This window comes from Zingiber officinale, chromosome 11B, assembly GCF_018446385.1.
Source record: "Zingiber officinale cultivar Zhangliang chromosome 11B, Zo_v1.1, whole genome shotgun sequence".
Lineage (NCBI taxonomy): Eukaryota > Viridiplantae > Streptophyta > Magnoliopsida > Zingiberales > Zingiberaceae > Zingiber > Zingiber officinale.
In genome coordinates, this window is record NC_056007.1 from 43536301 (window position 1) to 43542643 (window position 6343).

At 38.6% G+C, this 6343-nt stretch overlaps 1 non-coding gene across 1 annotated transcript; it reads right to left on the reverse strand.

Annotated features, from left to right (window-relative positions):
• Positions 1-868: 868 nt before the first annotated feature.
• On the reverse strand, positions 869-974 carry LOC122035518. Its single transcript, XR_006127068.1, has one exon. It is a non-coding gene; the product is annotated as a small nucleolar RNA R71 (small nucleolar RNA).
• Positions 975-6343: the final 5369 nt, after the last annotated feature.

The window sequence follows — 6343 nt, forward strand, 5'->3', positions numbered from 1 at the left end:
AACATCACCTAGCATTACAAGGAAATCGAAATCCTAGAATCTATCATTCACCATCCTATTGCTCAACCCATCTCAAGATCTATTCTCTCTCTTTCCTCTTTCTTTCTCTTACTTTCTTTCTAATCAATCTTGTATTTGTCTAGATAATTAGCCGTGTGAAGTTAACAAGTGCTTAATCAACAGTCCCTTTGGATACGATCTCTTTTATTATTAATGACGACGTAACCGTACACTTGTGGTGACGTAACAAGTTTTTTAGCGCCGTTGCCGGGGACTATTTTCGATTTACATTAGTCGATTAGTATATGAGTTACTCTAGACATTTTTCTTTTTCCTTTTGTTTTTTCATCCTTGTTTTCTTTATGCACTTTCTTTCTTGTAATTTAAATTCTACATTGTCTTTCTTGTTTTTCATATAGCATTTGATTTCTTGTCTTTAATTCTTCATTTTTGTTTTTTCTAAAAATTTTTTCTTAGATATCCATGAGCACTAACATGTCAAGCAAGGCCTTAAGAGATTTCTCTGCACCCATTTTTGCAAGATTTTTATCTCTCATTGTGCAGCCTCACATTGAAACAAAAAGCTTTCAACTAGACCCAGAGTTGATTTTCATGATACAAGGTCACAAATTTGGAGGAGAAGCATCAGAAAGTCCTTATCTGCACCTTGAGACATTTCTAGAGCTTTGTGATATGGTGAATTGTGAGGGTGTCTCAGCGGATGCAGTTTGATTGATGGCATTTCCTTTCAGTATCAAGGATAAAGAAATGACTTGGTTATATTCTCTCTGTCCTCAAAGCATCACAAGTTGGGAACAATTGGAGAAGCAATTTCTGAATCATTTCTTCCCTCCAAGTAGAATAATTTATATGAGGAATTGCATCACAAATTTTGCTCAGACATATGGAGAATCATTATTTGAAGCATGGAATAGATTCAAGAGTCTACAAAGACAGTGCCCTCATCAATGTTTGGAAAATTGGCTGACCCTGCACATATTCTATAGGGGAATTTCTTTCTCAGATAAGTGTTTGTTAGATTCATCAGCTGGAGGTTCTTTTATGGACAAGAGTGTAGATGAAGCATATATGTTAATTGATCAAGTGGCATTGAACCTCCATGAATGGTCAAACAAAAGTTGGATGGAATCTCCCTAAAAAATTCAAGAAGTGTAAGCCATAAATATAAGAGAGTTTGTCAAACAAAATGCAGTTCAACCACCCAAAAATGTTGAAATTCACAAGTCACAAAATGAGGAGTTCAAACATTTTGGGGAAAAGATTAATAGCATAGTTTCAAAATGGTTCAAAGAAGACCTTCCTCCTTCACAGACAAGATCTAGTGTAAATGATAATGATCTTAAGTTGAGAAGTGGCAAGAATCATGAAGAACTTCTGAAAAAGGACTTGTACAGAATTGAGGAGAAGAACAATAGAAGACCTCAAGAACTTAGTTCCATTACTCCAAGAAGTTCACAAAGGCCACATGTACCTTTTCCTCAACGATTAATCACATCAGCACTAGATAAGCAAGTTAGACCTCCTCCAAAAGCTCAAAGGGAATATGGGAAAAAGGAAGTACCTTTCCCAAGACCTTCACTAAGGGTTCCTTTTCCACAAAGGCTGGTGAGAGTTAATGAAGATAATGATCCTGGCAAATTCTATGATACTGGTAGGGTTGAGTGCAGATTTCATGATGTGTATAAAGATGAAGACTCTTTAGATGAGGATTATTGATAATGTAGTGGATAACAAGTTTTCAGATCTACCTCCAGGTTATACAGGATGTTATAGTGAAATTGAATTTTTAGATGATGAATGTGATGTGGTAGATCAACTTAAGAATGCAAATGAAGTTAGTGATCCTCCTATAGGTGATTCTCCTATTGAGGATATTGAAGTTGGTTTATTTTTTGATGTATGTGGAGATGATAATGATATGGACGGATGTGTAGGGAGCTGTGTTGTGGAGGCAGCATCTCAAGAATCACCTCCTTTATCCACACAACCTTCTGAGATTATGACAGTTGCAGGGATTGAGCATTTTGTGGACCAATGTGTAGGGACTCATGTAGATATGGCAGAGTCCAAAGAATCACCACCTTTAGTTGCACTACCACCTGAGCCAGAGCTAGAGCCATCAATTAATTCAGAAGAGGTCACATCCACATGTTTAAAACTTTCAAGTATCTCTCAGGAAAGTAAGGTTAGTATTTCTTGTGATCTTTTGGAGAGCATTATAGAGAAACCCATCGTTGACTTTGTTGGATGTGATTCAGTTTTTATTACTTATTCTACTTATCTTGATATGGTTCTGGTTCTATTTTATGTAACATGCTTGTGGGAGATATGTTTTTCTTTTGAGTGTGCAGATTTTCATGGAGCCTCTAATTGGATGCTCAATCTGAACTGTCTTCGACCACCTGAAAGAATATCAAAAAAGACGAAGATGGAGAGAGCATTAGTTCACTTTCTAATGCCAATGTTGAAAGCTCTCTCCATAATAAGAACCCTTGGTAGGAGGGTGTGAAATATCTTACCCCTTAAAGAGCAACATTTAGATGAATCTAATGAGGTGGTCGAGCTAATGACCTTAAACAAGCACTTCTTGGGAGGCAACCCAAGTTCAATCTTGCTTTCATTTTTGTTTTAGTTCCTTTTTAGTTTTATTTCTTTCTTTATAATAAAAATGTATCGTCTACTTAATTTTTTCTTGTTAATCTTCTTTTATAGGACTCAAAGATTAGGAGGAATGCAACTACATGAAGGGGAAGTTAATGACATTTGCCATGCATCATTTGATAACTTCTCCTACTTTTTATCTCCTCCACATTATTTTTAGTTTTCATTGGGATAATGAAAAGTTTAAGTATGGGGGGGATGCATTAGATGCATTTGGTTTAGTTTAGTTTTCTTATTTCTTTTGTATAATAAAATTTTGTTAGTTGCATCACTCATCACATCATGATTGTTTGTTCCTTAATGTAAAATACTTGCATGTTAATTCTAGATTCCATGTGGTTTATTGGTTACTTATGGTGCTATTATGTTTAGTGGTCTATCTTCTTCTATCTATGATAGCATGAAGTGAGCAATGCTTTTACTATAAGATTTTAAGTATTGACCTTGTTTTAGGACTTCTATACACTTTGCCTGGTTTTGATGGTTGACAACTTTGAAAATAGTCATGATTTATAAAACTTGATTAGTACTAATGTTTTCTTGGTGATTTCTCAAATTACATTTTGGTTACTGGATGATGCTCGAATCATGTCAACTCATTTGGAAAAATTAAAATATCCCAACATTTGCACTTATATACATTTGTGTTCAAGTGTTGCATCTTGCAATCAATTAAAAATAATGATGAAAAAAGAAAAAAATGAATAAGGGATATAAAAAATAATTGTCGTGAGTGAAAACTAGCAAGTTACCCCTTTGAGACCGAGTTAGGTTACTGGGAAATAACTGCTATGCTTCTCTTGATATCGAGCACGCCCTTGAGACCTTGGGTAGATTGTGAAGGATGAACCAAGCGTGTGGCAGGTAAGTGCCTATCGCTGAAATACAGTTCTATGACAATTTGACTAGGCTTAGGGATTGAAACTTGATAAACATAGGCCACTATTGCACTAAGCACGGAGGCTACTACTTAGGTTATACTCAAACTACTTTTGTATCATGCTCACCAATGAAATCATTTGATAGGATTAGATTGATTTACTAGATATTATGATGTACTATTTAACCACATGAATCTAGATTGCAGGTTTTGCTTGAGGACAAGCAAAGTTTTAAGTATGGGGGGGGGGGGGGGGTGTGATGTGCTTAGATTATATACACTGTTATGCATGTTTGGACACACATCTACTTGTATTTCATTGGCATAATCTATGTTTATTGCACCCTAATTCTTTATAATGTCATACTTCTATTATATTATATTCGGAGATCTGCTCTTTGCTTGTTTTGATTGATAGGACGCTATTTGGAGCGAAAATGGAGCTAACTTGCACACAGGAGCAACTCCGGAGGAAGTCCAGCTTGGGCCGTGTATGCCACACGGTCGTGTGGCCATTATTATGCCTTGGCTACGCCGAATGGCACGGCCGTGCCAGCACCCGATGTGAAGAAGGCCACGACCGTATGCCCCACACAACCGTGCCATTATCCCCGTGGCCAAGTAGTACACGACCGTTCCAAATGGCATGGTTGTGCCAACATTCCAATGGCGAGAAGGCCACGATCGTGTGAATCCAAATGGGCATGTGATTTTGGTAGAGGAGAAGAAGGCCACAGCCGTGTGAATCCACACGGCTGTGTAACCTTGACAGAGCAGAAGAAGCACATGGCCGTGTGATCCACACGACCGTGTAGGCCATCCAGTGTTGAAGCAGCACACGACCGTGTCACCTTAGCCGAGAAGAAGATGCACACGGCCGTGTGAAGGCCACACGGCCGTGTCACAGGCCGTGTGGAGGTCAAAACCTGCTCTATAAAAGGGGTTTTTCTCCCCTTTTCAAATCATCTTGAGTTTGGGACTTCGTCCCTCTCCTTGGGGAAGGGTTCTCCCCTTAGGGGGAAACCCTAGAGCTTCTTTCTCCTCCATTCCTTCATGATCTATCCATCTCCGGAGCAAGGAGGCGTCCCCAAGACATCGGAATCATCGGCAAGTTTCTCTTCTTCCCCTTCTTCTCGGATCTAGGATTGTAAGTATGCTTTATTTTATGTTTTGGGTTTGGTTTTCCTTAGCAATGGAGTAGATCTCCAGATCTAGGATCTAGGGAGTATATGTGATGTGATGGAGATGTAAAACTATATAGATTTGCCATGTTTCTATTCAATGACTTGTTATTGCCTTGTTCATGTTTGATGATGATGTGTGTGTGAATGCATATATATATCTTTTGCATATTTTATCAAATGGTTGTGTAGAATTGTTGATTCAGAAGGGGAGATACCCTAGATCGTATGACCGAGGGGCGTCATGACAGGGCTACCCCGCTAACGGATGTCTAGGGTATTACCTTGAAAGGAGATGCAAATCTCCACAAGGAAGTAGGGGATCGAGCATAATCACTATTTCTATCTCTATGCTATTGTGTGTCAGTGTATTTCTACGTTGTATGACTGAGGGGCATCGTGACAGGGCTGCCCCGCTAACGGATTTCATAGGAATCATTTCCATTTAGTAGCATAGGACATGGAGTAGTAGATCATGCTGGCTTATCCACTGCAGGGGAGAGTCGGTAATGAATCTAACTTCCCACAAGAGCATGAACATAGAGTATAGAAATTAAGCAATCTATGTAACATCACCTAGCATTACAAGGAAACCGAAATCCTAGAATCTATCATCCACCATCCTCTTGCTCAACCCCTCTGAAGATCTATTTTCTCTCTTTCCTCTTTCTTTCTCTTACTTTCTTTATAATCAATCTTGTGTTTGTCCAGATAATTCGTCGTGCAAAGTTAACTAGTGCTTAATCAATAGTCCCTATGGATACGATATCTTTTATTATTACTGACGACGTAACCATACACTTGCGGTGACGTAACAGTCTTCCTTTTCATGAATGTCCATTAATCGCTATTGATGGATATTAATCCTCTTTAGTGGGTTGGATGTTAATGTGTTAGATTAACTATTAATCTAATAAGCTATTAATCCAATAAGCTAATGAGTCTAACCCATTAATTTAATGAGTCTAATATGGATTCATTTGGATTAACCTACTAATCTTATGGTCTATAGTATTTTAGTCAAATTAAAATAAACCTATCTCTAAATCAACATTCACTACAAGAAAAACCCTCATAGACATCGGTGGAACAACAACGGTTTTAAGCAAAAATCGATGTCTTTGAGTATTTTACACCGATTTTTTCAAAAACCGGTGTCTATAAGCGCAGATTTTGGCTCATAGACATCGGTTTTTTAGCCGATGTCTATGAGCGCCTTTTTTTTCGTTAATAGACATCGATTTTAACAGCGGTTTTTAAAACCCAATGTTAATGAACAAAAATAAAATAATTTAATTTTCCCATCGATACTTAACTAAAATTTACAACACTTCACTTTTCCCCCAAACCTAACCCTATATTGCGTCGTCCACTATATACCATCCACTGTATACCCAGCGGCCTGCGGGAAACCCTTGTACAATCTTCTCGATCCTTCTCAATTCGTTCCTGTCTTCCATGGGCGACGACGTAAAGGGAACGATCACCCCCCTCGGATCCCTTTTCTCCCCCGAGGTGGCACGGAAGGCCGCATAGCGGGTGGAGGGAGCTGTCGTCCAGCGCCGTAGCGGGCTCCGGCGTCTCCAGGGCTTCGTCTCTG